At 30.0% G+C, this 22,685-nt stretch overlaps 1 protein-coding gene across 47 annotated transcripts in view; it reads left to right on the top strand.

Annotated features, from left to right (window-relative positions):
* LOC143258707 (uncharacterized) overlaps nucleotides 1-22,685 on the top strand; it is a 58,403-nt gene that overhangs the window by 20,389 nt on the left and 15,329 nt on the right. For 12 of the 47 annotated variants that reach the window (XR_013032515.1, XR_013032494.1, XR_013032493.1 and 9 more), the window contains 2 exons: nucleotides 4-172; nucleotides 2,981-3,258. The exons of 8 other annotated variants lie outside the window; for them this stretch is intronic. The gene's annotated coding sequence lies outside the window, so the exon portion shown is untranslated. Of the gene's footprint in view, nucleotides 1-3; nucleotides 173-2,980; nucleotides 3,259-8,082; nucleotides 14,669-15,627; nucleotides 16,957-19,256; nucleotides 19,528-22,685 lie in introns of those variants that run through there. 27 more of the 47 variants (XR_013032518.1, XR_013032503.1, XR_013032499.1 and 24 more) reach the window with 13 other exon arrangements.

The following is a 22,685-nucleotide window of genomic DNA, read 5'->3' on the forward strand; positions in this document are numbered from 1 at the left end:
AAGGTGGTTTTTGTGCAGAAGCAGAGGTCTTATTCTCAGCAGTGTTTCATTCTCTGCGTTTGCAGTTATCATGCTCTGAACTAGTGTGCCATTTATCATTGTGGAACTAATTTAACTGTTCTCACAATTTTGGGCAGTGGAATTAGTAAAGCACACAGAATTATCAATGAAGGTATGTGTTGTTCTTACTTGAGAAAATATTTTAAAAGATTGTGGGAGATTTAAGGAAATTTTTCAGCTTGCTTTGACCAGTGTGTGTACTAGTATTTGGTAGAAAGGTAAATGCAGCTACTTCTGGGACATTAAAATTAGTTAAGGAGAGCTGTTTTACTATTATCTCAAAATTATAATTTACAAATGTTTTGGAAAATAATTCATTCTTAAATTGTTAATAAGTTATTCAGTTCTGTTTAAAACAAACAAAAAAACAACATATTGTCAATGATGTAAGAACATTATTCAAAAAATTTTATTAGGTTTTCTTTATAATGATGTGTGATATAAAGCTGTTTTGCAGTGTTAGTAAAGTTCAATGTCTATTGGTTTATAATATACTCCATTGTCAAACGTTCCATGTTTGTTGTACTCAGTGTTTTCCATAAGACAGATTTTGTTGGCATTTGCAGGTAAATTCTGTAATCATGTTAATCATTCATATTGGTGACAAACTTCAGTAGCTGTTCTTCATTTATAAACAACACAAGTATGTCATTGACACAATAATTATAAACTGAAAAGGATAGTCATTTAGTCATATTTTTTCACTTTCAAAAACAAATGCATAGCTATAGTGCTAAACATGAACTCATGCTAATTCTGTCTGTTCATAAAATTCAGTTTATTAAAAAAAACAAAGAACTCTAGTTGTGGATTTTATTCATTTTGTAAGTATTCATCTATTTAACCCTTTTTTAAAATGTTTATGCCCGAATAATGATTTCAAACAAATCGATAGTCTTATATTTTTGTGAATAAAGACTCAATATCTTGGTTAACTATAAATACTTTTTCAAATATCATATCAGCAGTTTTCTTTTAAAATTTGAAACATCCTATTACTGTGTAATTATTACAGTTTAACTTAAATAAAAGAAACATATAAATGTGACTAAATTATAGTTGAAACAATCTATTTCTAAGACCATATGAGTGAAAGTAATTAAGACATTAGACTATAGGTTTATCAGGACAACCAGATTTGTGAACTTTTGTTTATTTGTATATAGATATACTTGGATAAAATCCTATTAGTCTAATATTTCTATAGATCATCTTATCAATTATTTTTTTAAAATTCCAACCAATATTTGATTTTTTTAGCTTTTGTTGTATCACTTGTCAGTCTATGAAATGTAGGATAGTAATGTCACTAACAACCTGTTTGTGTGGAGAACTTAATTCGACATCAAATACTAGAAAATTAAACTCCAAATAAGGTCTTATTCTGTGTATATATGAAAGTCAAATCAGTGTTTCCACATGTTTATTGCTTGAATAATTTTATTAACTTTGCTAATTAGTGTGGTAAGTGGCAAGAGATAATTTTTGAGACTAAAATGGATAAAAAACAATTTTGGATTCTGCATTGGAACAAGAGAAATTATAGTCTTAGCACTAATTTTTATAGAAAGTGAAATTGTGAGATAAATTAATGTGGACAAATTAGGGGAAATTTTGCCACATTAAAACCTTATAAAGTTTCAGATTCTAAAGACCAATCTTTTTAACATATATATATTTCTGCTGTGTACCATTTTTGTGCTTGTATTTTGGATTTTAAAAACAAATTTTAATAAAGTGTTTTAATTACAGAAAAGAAAATTTGAAAAAGGGCAGTATTTTTATTTTCATACCCTTTAATTTTTGAACTTGAGCCAGTACTGATGATGACTGTCTGTTTATTAGATTTGAAGTTGTCCAAAGCATTTTTCTCATCATTGCTGGTATTAAAAGATTTTCTTTCAAAATTATATTAATGCAGACTTGTAAGGCAAATACTGCTCATATGGGTCTTAACATTACTAGATATCTTATCACTGGCAGAATAGATATCATGGTTCTCAAGTTGTCTTAATTGTTCAGATGCTGTGAGGTAACTGTAGAATTTGATCTCCTTTGTGGCTGAAGCAAACCTTAATTTTCATTGATAATGATTTTTATTTCTGTTAATGTACGAGTAGACAAATTATTATAGATCTGAATATATTCTTTATTTAAATGTTTCTTTAACTTGCATTTGTTTGAAATTTGAGTTTTATAAAACTTGCACTGAAATATGGAATAGTTTTATTGTTTTTACATTTAATAAAGCCAAAATGTCAGGAAGTTTGGAATAATAAGTTTTGAAAGCCCTTAGGGGAAAAAAAAGGTTTACCTTCCTAAGTCATGTTGTGCAACATATGAATCTGTTGATCAAAATGTGGAGGCAGTTGTATCAGTTCCACAATGAGAATAGTTGTGGAATGCTCAAAAGAACACATTAATTTGACATCAAAAACCAGTTAAGTTATTTTTCAGTGTGCAGTATCTGATTGTTATTTGGTGATATCTTAAAGCATGTTGAAGATAATTTGCAGGTAACAGAGTGAAATGCTTTTAAGATTAAAGGAGACTGACTCAACACAAGAAGCTAGCTTCGAATGGCTGTCAGATTGCTACAGGACTTTCATTACTAATTTAGGGTAATTCAAAAAAAAAATAAATTCATTTTGAGATAGCTTTGATGCTGCTTCCTACTTTATTAGTTCAAAATGAAAATGTAATGTAAGCAGTTCCTAATGTGGTGTTACTCACATGCTATTTAAAGTCAGAAAAAATTACCATTTTGAGTAAAAGCTATAATAATGTATAATTCCATTGTATCAAGTGTAGTAGATACAGAAAACTAAAGAATATGGATACCACTTAAATATTATACTTATGTAAATTTAGTGCCTATGTTTTTGTTTAGAAACTCAGTGTCCACATATTTTGTTCACAGGTTTTATAATCATATATTATTTCATACTAAATTTAACTGAATCACCAAGGCTTCTAAACAGGAAGATCTTCAAAACAGCTGTGTAAGGTAGTTAAAAAGAGAACTCTGTGAAGAAAGAGGAAGTAATAGCTGAATAATTTGCAGCACAATCAACATCTCCAGTGACTACAAAGGTCAGAACAGTATGTGCTCTTGTGTTCAACAGAATGCTCTGTAAAAAAAAAAAAAGAAGGGGGGCAGCCATTGCCTAGCACCAGTCAGGAAAATAAAATTATCAGGTATGTTAAAGAACACTGATGCTACTATAAAAAACGTTGTAGGACTTGTGACAGGAAATAAGGTCACTTTTTGTGTTGTTAAATGCACATATTTGTCAGCTTCGTATAAAATTCTGAAAAAACAAAATCTTGAATGATTAAATAGAACTACTCACTCTTGTATCATTACAAAAGTTGAAATTACAAAATTTACCATGGGGACTTCACAAATTATTTTACATATAAATGTATAATCAATAAGACAAATTGAAAGATTTAATGTTTTTGACATTGGTATTGCTTCAAGATTAATTTTAGTAGTAAGTTAAGCAAAGATTTAAGTCAACTTTTTAAAACAGTAAATGGTTATAAGAGATGAATAGCAGACTAAATAAATTAATAAATATATAATAATAAATAACAATGTGTAATTTATATATATCAAGGTTAGTAGATGTGTGAAAAATCAATTAGTATAGATACTGCTTAAATATTATCATTCTGTCAGCGTAGTGCTTGATTATTGTTATTATTTTTTTAAATTAGAGATTATGCTCACATATTTTGTTTACAGGTTTATGAACTGTAAATTTTTTTCATGCTAAATGTAATTTTATCATCAAGGCTCCTAAAGTGCAGTAGGTTGTGGGTGAATGGTTACCCAATGGTTTTTAAGATGAGTTTATAAAAATAAGGATTAGGCTTTTGTAATATGCAAACTAATTGTAAGTGGTATTTGTATTTTATTGGGCTTATATGCTATTTTAAATAAGAAAAACGTTTTTTTATTCCTAATGTATAATTTTTATAAGAATTTATTTTTGAATGTGTGCTATTTTCTTTATTAAAATATATGGCCTTTTACTAATTAGGCTTATCAACTTTATCCAATATATCACATAAATTAAAAGTAATAGTTATATCACAAGCACTGCTAAGTTTTTGAAGAGAGAAATAGTTTAAAAAAGCTCTTTTAGAAAACAATTAAAACCATTATCTTTCATTTTGTTTCAAAAGTAATTAACAATTTTAAAGAAAAGTGGAATAGTTATACTTTGAAACAACTTGATTAGTTTTAGGTATTTTTAGTTTGCAGAAGTAAAGTATTAATAGTTTGAACACTTCTTAATTGTTATGTGATTTTAAGCTGTTTGATTTGATTAATTAAATCTTACAAATCAGTTATTTCTCTGTATGTGTGATTGTGCATTTTACATAAAATATTTTCAGAAAATATACACAAATATTTATAAACAATTGTTAGAGTAATTTTTCCTAATATTTGTGGTACTACAAACATCTTTTATATTTGTCAAGAAGGATTTGAACATCTATTTTATATTACTAGTTTAAAACATTTTTGAAAAGACTTCAAAATTTTCCATATAACTGACTCATAGTTAGAAAGGAAGAGAGTTATTGTTGTGTAACCCTAAAGGTACTGTAAGTCAGTGGCTTAAAGAACTTTTAATTTACATTGTACAAAAATATACTTCAGTAACTTTTTGTTTCCTCCAACTTTCTTGTGGACTGGCTGAAGTCTTCTTATGGATCAGCACTTGTCTTGGACTGGTCTAGTCCATAATTCCCCCTTGTCTTAACCTAATGTAGTAGAATGTGGGAGAATGGCTGTATTATAGCTTTTGTAACAACAACAACAAATAGTTCATAAAAATAGCTGGGATGGTTACAAATGAAATAGTCCTGAAATAAACTACAAATGAAACATATTAAAAATAAAACAGAATAAAAATCTTTTAACTTATTGTTAGATAACAGTATAACACTTCTAATATATGCACTATGCAAACAATTAAAACTTTAAAAGACAAGACACTGTATAAAAAAGTTGATTGTACAAACTTACTGCAGGATTTCTTGAGTAAAACATCTGTGATGAAATGGCATGGTTTATAAATTTAGTTGATTTTATTATTAAATATATAAACCTAAAATAATATTTAAACAGGTTTATTAGGTATTAGAAATTGAGTGACAAGGTGAAATAAAGAACTTTGTAATGTGCATTTACATAATGTCACAATGGAAAAATCAAATTGCAGCCTTTCTTAAAAGTATTGGTAGTTATTCAACTTATATGCCATGTAAAATAATCATAAGTGGTATTTGTATTTTATTAGGCTTATATCCTATGTTAAATAAGATAAATAGTACTTTTTATCCCCTGTAGTACATGATGTTTTATAAGAATTCAATTAAAAAGTTACTCATTTTCTTTATATTCACTAAAATACGTAGGATCTTCCTCTAATTAAGGTTACTGAGCATGTCATGTGGATTAACACTGAGTTTGAAAAGATTGACAAAAATATTTAGCATTGTTTAAGAAAAGTGGAATAGTTATACATTTCTTTGAAGCATTTAAGCAGTTTGAAAGATATTGCACCTCTACTTAAAGTTTGTCATTTGTAAAATAAGTGGAAAGACTAGTTAATTTAAAAAAATATTTTTGTGTATTTAAAAAATCATTACAGAGGAACTTGTTCATTAAAGATTTTTTTAAGCTCTATGTACTATTATTTACATACTTTGTAGTTACTTTTCATACAAGTGTATTTGGATAAATTGTTGATAACACGTTGTTACAATATTTAAGACTTAACTGTTAAATCATCAACTATATAATACATTGTTGCTAAATTAGTTTGATAGTTAGTGACCATTGAAATGCCAGTAACTTTATATATTTTGTATTAAAAATGAATAAAATTTATTATCAACACATTATGGTAAAAATATTTTTATTAGAGTTTTTTTGTTAAACTGATGAAATGGGTACAAAACATTTGACTTTCTAGAAAACTAAAGGGCATGGATCTTAATAGTTAATTTTCATCTTTGTTACTTCACAGACATCACATGTTTGTGTGACTTTCAAAGAATTTTGTTGCCTTTACCGTGATACTTGTGAAACTAAGTAAAGAAGCAGATAAAGCATTGTGGCAGGATAGATCACTGTCACTTTTGGACTGTCTATATTCTGTACAGAAGATGAATTTTTAAATCAGTTGACAATTCTCTTACTCTCCATAAGAAACAAAACTGCACCTCTCCGGTACTGGCCTGGTAGATCAGTAACAATTGTGTTACAGTGTGTTTTATAAAGACACTATTCTTGCTATGCAGGGTAAAATCATTCTTTTAGCATCTGAATCATTTATGAAAAGATGAAAGTTATTGAAAACCTTCAATGTAAAGCCTTTTTGAGCATCAGAGGCTATAGTTTTATGGTAATTCTTTGTGATTTGAATTGACATGAATTACAATAGACTTAGTGAAGATCTGGTTAAGATTGATTCGTGTTTGTCATGTTTGAATAAAGTATTGTCAGTAGGGTATGCAGAATTTGACCTTTGTAAAATAACTGGCCAATTATTGAATATATGATATTCTTGCTAGACATATATATGTTGAAAAAGGATTTGTATTTTTCAAAGTATTCACAGTCATCTTAACTGATTGTGTAATTTATTTGTAAGTAATTTTTCAGTTTTTATGTCTATTTATTTCATTATGCTCCTTTCCTCTTTTATCACTTAAAATATTATTATGTGGTAGAATACTAGATTCTGCTAGAGCCAGCCTGGTATAAACTGGTAGTCAGTTGTTTAACTCACAATCTGCAGGTTATAGGATTAACACCTGTTGCTAGGAGTTGTGGTTTTTTTGTAATGTGATGAAAGAGTAGTCCAAGTAATTAGCAGTGGGTGGTATTGATTAGCTGTCTCTTTTCTAGTCTGTCACTTCAAAATTAGGAAAGACTAGCACTGATATCTTTTGAGTAGTTTTGCACAAAATTCCACAAGCAAAATGTATTACATCCACAGAATACATATACAGTGGTGAAAAAAGATATTGCATTCACTCAATTATTCACACTTTTCTTTGGAATCATTGTCTATTTTGAGTTTCTAAATGCATGTAGATGCACATATATTTCACAGATGATGTAGTACTGTCTAATTATTGCATCAGCAGCTTTATATGCTTAGTGGGTATTGCATTAGTTTTTTTTTGGTTACAAATAGTTTCTTGCTGAAAATTAATTTAGAAACCTGAGTGCTAGAATATGTGTATGATACTAATGTGGTCAAGGGTTGCAAGTTAACTCTATGGAAAAATCACTCATTGTTTCTTTGAGCAAAGAGTGACTTTTGATGAGGCAACTAGATGGAATAATTAAATTTCACCAGCCTACTGTCAACTGATTGGTGAAGATTTATAGAGGCTGGCTGTGTGGAACAGTGGAAGAGAGAGGGTCAGAATAAAACTTCTACAGCAGTTTACAGTCATGTTATGAAATACACAAGCTACAGAATCATTGACAGTCATTTTTCAGATCTCGGATAGAGCATGGTAGGAATCTTGTGGGGTCACTGTGTGCACTATCTGGTATTGTGTTTTCAGCTGATTTCCCAGCAGAACAGAAATTTCTTACCTTTCAAAAAAGATGAGTATTATGGAGTGCAATTGGGCCAAAAAGTACACTGATTGGACTGAAGCAATGTGGAGTAGAGTGATCTTAGAGGAATCAGAGTTCCCCTTGCATGGATCTGATGGGAAACATTTTGTACAATGTTGATGTGGAGAAGAGGTTTGTACAGCATGTTTGAATGCAACCATGAAGCATCTTTAGGGTCAGGTGACACGAGGGTGCACCTCTGGCCACAATGTAAGATGCCTGCATTTTGTGAAAGGTATTGTTAGAGCAGAGAAGTACAGGTTTCTAATATTCATGCATTTTAAGCATTAGACATGAAATAAAGAGGAATGTTACTCTACATGTATTTAAAAGACATTTTAAGTTTTATTTTATCACTTCAGGTGAAGGACTGTATTTGAAGAGAATGGATCAAGACACTGCTGGCCAGGCAATAGCCCAAATCTCAGCCCTGTTGAAAATTGCTTGAAGGTAGTAAAGTGCAAGTGAAGAAATTAAGAAGTACATTCTAAGTGGAGGAAACTCAAAGACTTGTCATGAACTCACCCCTGCCTATATTCAGTCCTTTGTGCACTTTATTTTGCAGTGATGTCAAACAGTTATCAAATAAGAAACATATTCTGTGACCAGTTTTTGCTAATTACATTAGTGGAATAATCTTTAAATCTAAGTTTTTCATACTTGGAGAACATTATTTGCCAAATATTGGTTGATCATCACATATATGTCACAGTTGATTTGTTAATAAAGATGTATAAATGTGTTTGGATGATTGAAATATGAGTGAGCTTACATCATGCAATGTCCATAAACTGGTTTACAATGGTTCTGATACTTCTACAGTTTAAAATCTCATAAAAAATTTCAGGAACCAAGAAAAGATTTAGTAAAATTGGACAATGCAATAATTTTTTTTATACCATTGAAATTTCTAAATTGGGAACTGTATGAATTTTAAGTAAGCATCCAATGGAAGTATTTAAATTTAAAAGTACTTTTCATTTGACCCTGCCTGTTTTAATTATTGTTTGTCAAAGTTTATCTCTTCATGTTGACTGAAAGTTTACAGGATTGTGGATAGTACTGTATGGTATTGAGTGTCTGATAATAGGTTGATGTGAAAACTACCTCAGTAAATATCATTGATGGAGGTTATCTTATTTAAAAAAAAAAAAAACAATCTTGAACATTTAGTAATGGATATTTAAACAAAATAAAACTACACTATATTTGTGAGTTTTGAAACATTGATGTCTATTTTTTTAGTGTCTAGCACAAAGATTTAAACTGGTCAATTAAAGCCTACAGTACTAACTCTTATGATACTTTGGATCAAGCTTAAAATAATTTATAATTGCAGGTTTACTCTCTTCAAGTTTCTTTAAAGTAGTGTATGGACTTGTTTGTATGTATGTGTATATATATATAGTACTGACAATTGAAAAAAGGAGTAAACACAAACTGAGCACATTAGACAGTGTAAACAATTTAATTTGTAGAAGTTTCTTTCATGGTTTTGCAAATACTCTTGAACCTGCAGACTGTGGGGCAAGGCATTGCTTAATGGTTACTGTTCTGTGAATCCAAGAGTTAACAGTTTGGTGCATCCTTGCCACAAAAATCTTGCTGTTCAATTAGAATAGCACAAGTGTTGATGTTGAACACTGTTGATTAGCTGCCTTCACTCCACTTTCTAGTCTGTCATTTTAACATCAAAGACAGCCAGTGCAGATAACTTTTATATACCTTTGAGCAAATACCTGAATCAAACAAATAGACTTGAGCAAGTTACATGATGTTTCAAGGGTAGTTTTTAGGACAGTAACTTCATGAATAAATACAATTTTTATGTTTGCAACAGTTGTATAATTACAAAAACTTAAACTTGGCTACATGATACACGTGAATTTCTTTAAAATTTTTGTAAGTGATTTATTCTTATAGTTGAAATATCTGAGGAGTAACTAAATTTTCTTGAGCATAATTTCTGTGTTCAGTTTAGATTATATAATCATCATTACTAGAGATAAGGATTGCATTGATAAAACTCCAAGAATTATCAGAAAACTCAAATTCTTTTGTTACAATTAATTTTGGTTATTTTTTAAAATTGTATCAATCATAAAGAGATAAAATATGTACATTCAATATTATTTATATTCAAGATGTTGAATGATTATACTTGTTCAGGGAACACATATCTTGTGAAATAGTGATAGGAATATGCATAACCTATTTTTGAACTATTTTATCAACATCTTTTTATTATTTTAGTCTACATCTACATTACACCAAAAATTGTATTTATAAATTATTATTCAGAATCAAACTGTTTTGACAAAGATGCATAATGAAAGTGTTTCATGTCAACATATGAAACAAATATTTTTGCTTCCAGTAGAATAAATAAATGAATTTTTCTTTCTGTTACTGAAACATCTTTTCCCATTTTTTCTAAGTGCTCGGGTATATTCAGAAACATCTTTCATGTTATCAGCTGCAAAACCAAATTTTGTGGCACGATTGTACTTCTGATTGCTATAAAACAATGCATTTGGTTTACAGCTGTGTTTGTAACAAAAGCTGAAATTGAGTTAATTAGTTATACTGTAGACAAATTACATTAGTATAAAATAGGGGCTGGAATGCTAATGTCAGAAGGTAAGGTTTCCTTACTTCTTTATTGTTTGTTTTTCTTTCTTTACACATTTCGTTTGCCATGTAGTGGCACAGCAGTATGTCTGTGGACGTATAATACCAGAAACTGGGTTTTGATACCCATGTTTGGCAGAACAGAGATAGCCCGCTGTGCAACTTTGTGATTAACTTCCAACAAACAATACTTTTTTTTGAGCAGTCATCTTCTCCCAAATTGGTAGACAGTGATTCTCATTATGTCTCCCCCTTAAATGATTGGAAGAATGAGATGAATGATGAAATATATAATTACACATTAGCATACTGTACACTTTTTCATTTTCATTGATAAAAATATATTAAAATACTTAATTTTGCATTATTGTGTAATTGATGTTAAGTGCTTCTTTCCCCAAAGGTAATTTGCACCACCATTTTGTTTTAACAAATGATAAACAAGTTTCATTATCTTCTGAAGTTAATTACAGTTTTCAAATAGTTTAATTCTTGATAGAAATTGAATGCTTTATTATTATATGTCATTATATTTTTCATAGTTCTTTAAATGTATTTTAAAATAATTGTTATAAAGAATTGTCTTTTTCATTCATGGTATGAAATGAAAGGACCTTAATACAACTTGACACCATCTAGATTAGAATGTTAATGTGCTTGATCCCTTATTCATAAAAATAATTGTAAATACAAGTATTTGAATTATACACCTTAAATTTAGTAATAAATTAAAATCAACATTTCATATTTACACAATTTTAATAACTATTGAAGCCTCCAACCTCTTTAAAAATACTCTACATGTATAGTGTTTTGAAGTTTTCTATGTTGTCTTCCACAGTTATCTGCAAGACATGGTAATGCATAACCTTTTCTTCCTGATTTTGTTTTTACATAATTCCTTAGTTAACCTTTATATTACATCACACCAAATATCAATGTTTTGTCTTGATGGATTTTCATCTCTGTTTAATTCCTTTTTTCTTTTTTAAATGTTGTTATTTCTAGTGATTATCTGACATTTAAAGCTGTAACATTACAAGGTTGAGCTAAAAGTATAGATTTTTTCTCAAAATTTTCTGTTGTGTTATGTTTTACATGTTCTGCAGTAGTTAAGTTTTGTCTTATTTTCACATGCCTGTCTCATCTTTCTGCATCTTTACCACCACCATATTTTCTGTTAGTTCATACAGACAACACCACTGAGGTTTCTAACTTTAACATTCCCCTATGGTTAATTGGGTTAATTGGAGATGAGACACTTTCTTGTATGATATTCTTACAGGAATGAAAACATTATTTTTAACTAACATCCCAAGTTATTCTTGCCAGAGAATCAAGCATTAGTTGTGGGTTAATCGCCCATTATCTTCACAGTGTTGGCCACTTAATCTGTTGGATACTAATCACTATTTTATTGTCAGAAATCAAGTTTGTTTTGGCATGTTTCAAAAAGTAATGGGATGTGAGAGAACAGATTTTCAGCATAATTTTCCTACCTTTAGAGCAGATGTGTGCATAAATTTATGTAGAATTTTCCCAGATTTTACAAGGATTTTAGCAGAAGTTTATTAGATTTTCACATAGCATTTCTGGAATTTTTGCTTCTATTCTTATTAAAGTTCTTACTTTTAATTATGAGTAACAAGTCTGCATATTTTTGTTCAGTCATATTTTCTGACACTTAAGTTCTCTTGTAACTTTAAAGTTAACTTTTGTTTATGTGGATACTGTTTGGTTTTTACCTATAATTTAGTTGAGTGTACAAACATTTGTTTAAGTTTATCAGTGAATAAATAGTGTATAATGTGCCACACAGAATAATGGAGCATAGATTTTTATTTAAAATATGCACTGTTACTGCTACTTAATGAAGTTGAATGTTAACATTGTGTTTCATGTTAACTTGAGGATTCACTCTATGGGCATCGACTTTTGTGCTTCCTCAGACTCCTGAAAATAAAAAAATTTAGTTTCATTATCAGCATATTCATCTTTAAGTCTTCACATTCCTGATGTGATGAACATTGTGGTCAACTCTCTTTCTCGAGATCATTAACTTTTCACACAATGGACCCTTGACCATTTGTTTTTTCAGTAAATTTACCAGTCTTGGTTACACACTACTGCTTTTCACTTACAAAGATCCAAATTCTTTGGTAGTGCATGCTCTGAATCAGTTTTGGGAGAACTTCCTTTATGCATACTTTTTATCAGCCTTTGCTATTGAGTTCTAGCCAAAACCAGCTTTTCAAAGTGCCTTGTTGAAAAAATGGATTCTCTTCGTGGGTGGTCCAAATGTTGACCAATTCTTGCAGACTCTTCTCTAGATGTTTATCACTTTTTTTGGAATATCTTCTAGAGTTGTACACTAGACATGTTTTATCTTGTTTGTCTTTAATTCAAATAAATTGCTTCATTCTTTTTATATTATTTCTTAGCTTTAGTTTATCATTTTCTTCTATAACTGGTTAGAACTGTCTTGTCTGCCACCTTCTAAAGCCACCATTTCCTTTATGTTCCAGTTACTCAAATGCCTCTGCTAAGCATTTTGTCTTCAGTAATCCAAAATTCCAGGGAATTATTGTAAATGGTCTTGGATTTCACATTATGCTTCTCCCTATTTTGAACCATTACAAACTTTTTGCTTGATCATATTATCTTTTACTGGTGAAAGTACCCAGCTTTACTTGTGTTAATAGGTTATATAGTGTGTATACTCTGAGTGTGTTTCAGCACAAAAGTATAACCTATATACTTTTGTTGGTAGACAACATGACATAAGAGCCATTGTTGGAATGCTTTGTTACCCAAATGCAGTGGTTTTTCTCTATATTAAAAGTTATGTGATGAACCTCTTCTTTTGTGTGTCAGTTTTTGGTAGCTTGAGCACAATAAAAAGTTGCATATGTGCATGTAAATAAGTAATACTCAGGTGCATACCTGATTCCCAGATTGCCCCTGAAGAAAAAAGCACTCTTGTTATAAGGGTTTCTATTTGTTTCATGGTCCACTTAATATGGGTCCACAATTGATGGTTTTTATGTCCTTTTCTGTTGGTGCTGTGGTGGCTAAATGTGCACGTGCATATGCACGCATGAGGGGGGTTGTGATTTTTATTTGTAACATAAGAAAACCACCATTTCCTTTCCAAAAGTTTTTTTACTAACTTGCCTTATTAAAAAGATGTACATGTATGCATGAAGACAAATAATATCAAGATACACACCCTCAGGGTCCACTCAGTATGGTTCCAAAATTTCAGGTTTCCATGTTCTTTGCTCTTGGAACTATGGCAGTCACTTGTTCTTTTCTGTGTGTTTTTTCACTTGCTTACCCCCTCAAAAAAGATTCATTTGCATGTGTGTTTGTGATTTTGTATTTGTAATATAAGGAATCGGATCTTTTCTGCATGATTTTTCACTAGCATGCCTTATAAAAAAAGATGTATGCACACATGTGGATAAGTAATAATACCCAGGCACAAACTCTTATGGTCCATGTAGTAAAAGTGATTTTGTTTGTAATATAAGGAACTATGTGGTTTTTTTGCTAGTTTTTATCGTAAAAATATACATGCACGCATGTGGTTAGGTAATAATACACGTGGGTTATTCTATGGTCAGTGACTTTGCTATGTTAATCAACCATCATCTCATACACACTTTTCACTTACAAAGATCCAAATTTTCTGGTTGTTGTACATGCCCTGAATCAATCTTGGGAGAACCCCACCCTTCCTTTAACAGACACCTTATTCATGTACCTTAAGAATTTTTTAATGAGTATAAAATATTTTGTACAGTATTATACACTCTTAAGGAAATTATAAGAATTAAAAAATACATACTTGAATATCTGCAAGGTATTCAACATTTTAAATTTTATAGTTTGTGCGTAGCTCGTCTAAGTGAATTAAACCTTTGATATTACTAATTTATGCTTTAATTTATGATACACTTTACTTAATTAAGGTATAACTGGAAAATTTAAATGAAAATAAGATAGTTGTGAGATTAAATACAGTTTACTGTTTTCATAGTTGGAGCTGTGTAAATGGACAGGTTTAATTTTGTATGGTTTATGCATAGTAGTCATGAGTGAAGACTTGTCATTTTTCCAAATATTATCTTCAACTTTCATACGTTGAGTCTTGTATGGTCTGTTTTGCTGTTTTCCTTTTTATTTTGTTAAAAGTATTGATATTTTTCAAAATATATTTTAAAATGTATTTTACCAGTTTTTTTTGTATTATAGCATATTGTGTAAAAATTAATGGAATAAGTTTACAATAATAAAAAAAAAATCAAAACCACACTGCATTTATTTTTCTGTAGCATTGTAGATTTATTGTATTTATGAGACAAATTAAATCAGACTTATTGAATCATGTTAGGCTTAAATGTTATCAAATATCAAGTGCCATTGTTCAAAATTACATGTTTTTTACAGCTTATTGACATTTAAAGTGATGTGATTCAAAGCTGAGAATATTTATGAGGATTATAGGTTTTAAATTTAACATAATTTTAGATACAAGAATTTTAGTGTGTTAACTTCTTAAACAAGTACATGTGAAATTATGGGAGCTCAGGTAACAATGCCTATGCTGGTGGATTTGAAAGATATTTTTAATTATTGTATTTATGGTTTTGAATATAGTTTGTTTCTGTGGGTCAGTAGCTTGTTTTCAGTATTTTTCTGTATGTGGAATAAGGTTAGAATTTCTAATAGCAAAAATAATTGCTACTGAAATGTTTGAATCTTATGGGAGTTATAAAATTAGTTTGCCACTTGCTCTATAATGCGTGGAAGTAGGAATTTTAATTCTGTAGAGAACACAAAGCTTAAAGACATTGAATGTATGAGCAGTTTAAACTGTTAAAGATCAATCCTTTATTTGTGGTGATTCTTGATGTTTCTCCTAGTTGAACGTTCCATAAATAGAGAATTACTGTAATGAAAATTGTGTAAAAGAGGTTTTTGTTATAAGTGCTCTGTTTGTGTAGAGATGTGTTGTAATTGTTTCATCTGCTTCAGTAAACTGCATAGTGTTTGAAACTTTTTTTTTTTATTAAATGGGTGATTGTTCAGCTGTTGGTAACCAATGTTGCCAGCTGAAGCCAAAACCAATTAACATTTAATTTGTATTACATAAAATGTTGTGTGAGTTATTTTATAAATGTTGGAAATTTTTTATTATGTATACTTATATCCATAGATGTAAATAGTAAACACAAAATAAAACTTTTTTTTCCCCATTTTTTAATGCACAGGCTTTTATGGTGACTTGTGTCAGGTAGTCATGATACTACCAGAGAGACCAGCAAAGAATCCACGAATCTATCAGTGTGATGTTTGCCAGAAAACTTTCACTGAAAAAGCTAACATGAAAAGACATAAAGCCATTCATAGCAATGATAGACCAGTTTTTTTCTGTGACTTGTGCCCTAGGACATTTTGTTGGAAGGACAATCTTGAGAGGCACAAGAGATACAATCATTCCTGTGAATAAAAAAAACATTTTATGAATTTATATGTATTATATGAAACTACAGTGCAATTATAAGCAACAAAAGTTATCAATCTCTTGCCCTGCACCAACTTGGTTAAATAAAGACTTATTAATTCTTATTATTAAACTGTATGTATTGAGTGATGAAAATAGTTGTATGCAGCTTTTCTCCTTTTTTATTTCTAATAGCAATTTGAAAAGTCTTCAAAATCTTGTCATAAGATATTTATTATGGTTAGGTCAATCATTGTTTAAAAAACAAAGAAAAACAAATCTAAATGTATTATTTTAACTATTGAATTGCCCAGTGAATCTACATTTAGGGTCAAGTTTCAAATAAACTTTATGATAGGGATGTGTTTCATAAACGTTTATATACTGAAGCTTTAATTTTGCAATCGATAAGGGAAATGTGAATCAGCTAAAGAAGACTGATTGATTGTTAAATACAAAAGTTGCTTTTGTAAGTAACTTTGTGTTCAAACTGTATCAAAAATAAATATATTACATCTTTTATAAAATCTAAAATTTTGGGTTTTAGTCAGAATATAGATCTCTTTTACTTTATTAATTTGCCTACTACTTCAGAAAAGAGCATTAATGGTAACTTAATATAAAATGGTTTCAAATAGTTTGTGGCCATGGAGTTTTATAGGTCATTCATTATCTGTGGATGTGTATCCTAAATCAACAGTAAAATAAAAATATACTTTCTATTTAGATTTTGTAAGTCTGACAATAACTGAAAATAGATTTAGTTTAAATTGTGTTTTTTGCCATAGGCAAATTTTATAATGACTTTTTGTACTGCTATGCATAATAGGTTTAGAATTTAGCATTGGTAATGTGGTTCATATGTTAGAGCAGAATTGAAGTTAAACAGAAAGCTTTCATAAGATGAAAAATTTTCTTTGAAAATTTGCATTTTTGAGTGCACGTTGACTTGAAATGATTGCTTACCATATTAGCTTAGCCCTGTTTTACATCATTTAATGATTTTTATGGATACACTTAATTTACCAACTTACCTTTATTCATTTGTTGGGAAATTAGTGTAATGGCTAATGAAAAATAAAGAATTAATAAAAACATTTGTTGTATTTATCTTAGATTTACAGTTTCTCTTGAGTGAAAGTACTTTAACCTGTCATTATTCACATGCCCTTTGATTGTCACGTGATGCTCATATGAAGCTCTTCTGATCTCATTCATTGAACCAAAACAACCAGTTCCTATTGCTAAGTTTATGAGCATCATCTGTATGTCAAATAAATGTCACTGTGTGTTATATATGTTACACAGAACAAGGATGTGTGTTAGGTTTTACTATTGTAGGTTAGTTGGAAACAATTTCATATAGCCTTACCTCTTGCATTAAATATTCTTTCACATACTTTCAGGTTCACTTTTAACTAACCCACAACATTATTGGTTTTATAATTTCTACTTATGTGTGAGTTACCACATGAGATTGAGGACTTCTCTTACCAAAGAGCAGTTTGCATAAACTTTTAGCCATAATTGCAACTGGTTAGTGTGTACAGAATGAAAAGTTACTCCATGGAGGTACTTGTACTGCACTACTATTATGTTTCAGGAGATTTGACTGTCTTATAGATCTGCTTGCATTATTCTGTTGAAGGATTAGAGAGTGGATTGTTTTAAGCATCTGCTTTTTAGAGATTTCTGTTGAAGGAACAAGAGAATGGACTCTTTTTAAGGATATGGTTTGTAGAGGTTTCTGTTGAAGGAACAGGGAGTGTATTGTTTTAAAGATGTGTTTGCTAGAAGTTTCTGTTGAAGGAACAGGGAGTGTATTGTTTTAAAGATGTGTTTGCTAGAAGTTTTTATTGGAAGGACAGGAGAGTGGACTGTTTTAAGGATATGTTTGCTAGAGTTTTCTCTTGACATTACAAGTTTACTTAGTCACTATGCACTGCAATAATGTTCAGATAGTGTCACCTAAATAAGTAACAGCTTGTAAGATGTGTGCTAAAATTGATCATTGAAACTATCAATTCATTTTAGAAATGATGTACCTCATGACAGATGACCAATAAAATGTTTTAGTAACTGTGTTATGTATATTACATTCTGCAAAGCTCTCAGTTTTTATTATTTATTTTTGTATGCTTTCCTTCCTGTACACCTCAAATGTGCCCTCTTCGAGAGTAAGCATTCTTGGCTCTGCTGGTGGTTCATTATTTGTGGATGATGATGAATGTTAGCCTACCACATAGATTAGTTACTCAACACTGTTTTAGCTCTTTGACATGTTACTGAGATTCTAGCAGATGTGATGCAAGGTTGGAGATTGCATATCTCCTTAGAAAGTTGGAATCTGTTCATATAGGTACCTTTCCTACTGTTATCCCTGTCTTCTCGCATTTGCTTATGACAAACACAGATTTAGCTAACCATTTGGGACATTTTGGCACCAAGGTGGTCAAATTAAACATGGGTAAGTTGTATGGAAGGTTCTGACTGATTAGTTAGTGGTTGAGTCTTAATGATTTTGTTGAAAATGTGAGAGGGAAGTTGTGTAATGTATGGATTTTTGGTGTGATTCATCAGAAGTATAACATTCATAACTCAAATGAAGTGGGATATAAGGCATTTAATCCTTTTTTTTTTCAATAATTAAGTATTTTTGGAACCAAATATCATAAATTTGTTAAATATGTGTATATATATAGTAATATTTAAATCTTAAGTTTATTTTAGTATTTTTCTGAGTTTAACATTTTAGCTTGATATTTTCATCAGTTCTTGAATATTTGTGATGTTTTGGTATTGCAATCAAATGTAATTTTCAAGATTTTATTTTTCATATCTTGGAACTAAGTTTTTATAAACATTTATTATATTTGATTTTGTAATTTCATGTATAATATGTATGAATAAATAAATAAAAACAATGGAAAAGTCCTGACTTTCATAAGTTTGATTACTAAATGAAAGTTTTGAAATTCATCTCGTAAGAAAATACATTGGTTGTAGTAAATGTATACTGAATCAAAAGAGGTAAATTTTCTTGGTTTTACAATTAGTATGTTGTTGAAACTTTTTTTTTTATTTCTGTATGTGTTAGGTTTTGTGAACTGGTAAAAACATGCTTAGTTCTCAATAAAAGTATTACATTTTTTGTGATGTATGAAAATATATGAAAGTTAGTCTAGTTTGTAATATAAGAAACTTCATATTCCTTATATATGATCTTGTATTGTGTATTATTAGAAGGAAGTATATGTGCATTTTAGTTGTATTTTATGTAAAACAAAAATATTGACCCACATAAAGAAGTTGTTTTTTAAGTTAGAGTTTAGCTATTAATTTTTTGATGAAATAAACCAATATCTGATTTTACTTACAATGTCAGTTTTTTTCTAGCTGTCTATTCAAGAAGAAACAATTATCCTTGGTTAAGAACATTATCAAGAGATGTAAACACTACACCAACTGTATGGGCAAAACACCCATGTAATAAATGCAACAAAGTATTCAAAACCAGAGACCTTTTGAGGCAACATATGACTAGTCATGGAGGAAAGATTCATCAGTGCCCTTATTGTTCTGTGAAATTTAAATGGAAGAAATACATACCCATACACTTGCGCACAACATGTCCAGGACCTCAACAGAAAGGTTCCAGGAAACCAGAGTAGAATATATTGAATTTTCAATTATTAGTCTATATGCTATATATATTTTGATAGTCTTTAGCAAGTTTTCCTAATTTTCTTCTTGTACAAAGTTCAAATTAAACAAGAGATTTGTATCAGCTTTGTTTGAATCTTTATTATTTTCAATTGGAAATAATTTTCATGAAATAATTTATGATAATAGTGTAGTTATTTAATTAAGCTAACTAACTATATATATAACTAGTGTAATTTAAGTTATTTACTTTAGTTTTTACTAAATTGATTTTCTTTTACTCTTTTCAGTTTTAGAACAAAGTAGTAGAAATTTGTATATTTGAATTCTGTACATTTAGGGGAAAAAATATTGGATGCTTCATAGACTTAGTTGTTTTTATTGCTTTCACCAGTATTTTAAAAGAAAAGGCCAAAATAATAAAAAAGTGAAAATGACATGTGCCAAACCTACTATACCAGCATTAAATATCTTGTAAAAAAAATAATTATAACTTGGGGTTTCATAGAGGTAATGGCTGATTAATGATTTTCAATTAAGGTAATTTCAATTTCCTTTTTTTCTTCTTGATTCAAAGAAGCGGCCATAACACAGATTGGTTTTAAAATATTTTTAGTTATTAGATGTTGAGACTATGCACGAAAGATAATCAAGGCATAACTTAGTCCCAGAATATGTGATATTTTTAAGTTATTTTAAGTTTTTGTGGGGGCTGTTTACTTTTTAAAGACTTTTTATTTAACTGCTTTTAGAAAAGTAATTTTATATTTAAAATTGTTGTGTAGTTTGCAGTGTAAAAGTCATTTATAGTATATACAGTTGTTACTGATATTTATTGTTATTATTTATATCTTTATTTTGTGTGTCTAGTTAGGGTTGTGCTTGTCATCACCCATTTATATCTTGATTTTGTATGGTATTTTTTGTTATGGTTTTGGTTAGCAACACATATTTTCATTATTGTGCTTAGTATTATCTGTGTTATGACTTAGCATGATCTTTTGCTTTAGCATTGTTTTATGTGAATTTTTTTTATCTTCTTTATGGTCATGAACAGTTACTTTAATCAGTCTTGTTTTATTATTGTATATCTTGATTTGAGGATTAATGGACCAATATGTTTAAAAATGATTGATATAACAATATGCAAAGTCATGATATCATTATTTCATATTGCAGTAACTAGATCTTGCCCTGTCTGTTGAAAATTTAATATTTCTAAAGTGGTTTTACATTTATAGTATGCAAGTTTGTTAGCGATAAACCTCTTGAACTAATAGTACTCTCGACAAGAAAGGTACTTTTAAAGTGCGGGAATGAATTAATGTTTTTCATCATAAACATATGATGTATTTTGTATACCACAAGCAAAAAAAAAGTACAAGTGAACTTGTTAGATAAAGTTCAAGAAAATGGAGTGAAGATTTAAGACTTTTTATTCTATCTTTCAGTTATTTTAAATGACTTGCAGAGTTCAGGTGTTTTTCTGACTAAATATTCCTCCAGGAAGCAACAGGTCTACAGATATACAATGCTAAAGTCCAGCACATAACCCAATGTGACTGTGATCTAAAACAAATTGATTTAATATGCTAAAATCTTTTATTCTTATAGTAGGCTATGAATTTGAAGTTTCTGTAAAGAAAACATTTTATAGGCTAAAATATGTTTAAGATTTGAAGGTGATATATTTTCTTTTAGTAATAATACATGAAGTTAAAAGTTAAGTATGTCATGAATTAAATCACTTCGTTCTTATATTAAGCTAATACTTTGTGATTATCTTTAGAGATATGGTGTTGCCTTTTGAATTTTTATATATTGAACCTTTGTATAATTTTTGTTGTTTTTTTGTTGTGTAGCAATTTTTGCTGAATTGATATTTGTAGTAATCTAAACCTATAATTTTGAATGATTTTTCCTTAATAATTACTGAAAGTTGTGTGATCATGTGTTGTTAATTGTAGCTGAAATGTGACAATTGCTTTAAGAATGAAATTTTTTAGACAATTTAATTGTATTTATACACTGCTGGTCAAAATCTTAAGGCCAATGAAAATAAAGAAAAAATGTACATTATGCATTGTTAGACTCAACCACTTGTTTGAGTAGAGCTTCAAAAGATGACAATAAGAAAAGGGAAAATAAAAATAAAAAACTTATTTAGCATTTAATAGGGAAAATGTGAACACTATGAAATTAGCCCAAATACTAGCCGGTCAAAAGTTTAAGACCATACCAAAAAGAAGTCCTAAACAGGGTAGGAGATGGCCAACAAGAGGTCTCAGTAGTGAGTTGCAAGACTGTCATTGCGAATAACTTCAAACATTCGCTTTGGCAGGGTCGATACAAGCGTTTGCAGAAGGCTGGCTGGAATGTTATTCCAAGTGATGAAGATGGCTTCACGAGTTTTATGCACTCTTTGGAATTGACATCCATTTCTATAGACTTCCCTTGCCATCCACCCCCAAACAGTTTCATTGGGGTTCAATTCGGGCAAACACTTTGGATGGTCCAAAGAATCGTGTTATTCACCATGACAAAGTCTTTTGTACAGTGGGCATTGTGGATTTCAGTGTTGTCCTGCTGAAAGATCCAGTCATTTCCACACAAGCAAGGACCTTCAGTCAATAAGGATGTTCTCTCCAACATGCCAATGTAGCTAGCTGCTATTTGATGCCCCTGTATAATCTGAAGCTCCATTGTTCCATGGTAGGAGAAAGCAACCCAGATCATGATGGAACCTCCTCCACTGTGTCATGTAGAAAATGTCTCTGGTGGGATTTCCTTATCATGCCAGTAACGTTGGAAACCATCTGGACCATCCAGGTTAAATATTTTCTCGTCAGGATCTTTTAAGAAATTTGCCACATCAGTTTTACTACGCCCAATCCCACCAGCAATGGCACATTGAGAAAGACCTTGCTTTTGCAGCTTGACAATTCTGCCACGTTCAAACTGTGTCAACTTTTTAGCCTTTGCCATGTTTTTACCCAATGTAACACAGGAGATGTCAGTGGGAGATGTTGACAATGCTAATGCTTGAACACAAATGACTAAATTTTGTTACCTGTTTACCGATTAACACTTTGTTTCAGTATGGTATTAAACTCATGATCAGCTAATATTTAGACTAATTTCATAGTGTTCACATATTCCCTA

Source organism: Tachypleus tridentatus, chromosome 8, assembly GCF_004210375.1.
Source record: "Tachypleus tridentatus isolate NWPU-2018 chromosome 8, ASM421037v1, whole genome shotgun sequence".
Taxonomy (NCBI): Eukaryota; Metazoa; Arthropoda; class Merostomata; order Xiphosura; family Limulidae; genus Tachypleus; species Tachypleus tridentatus.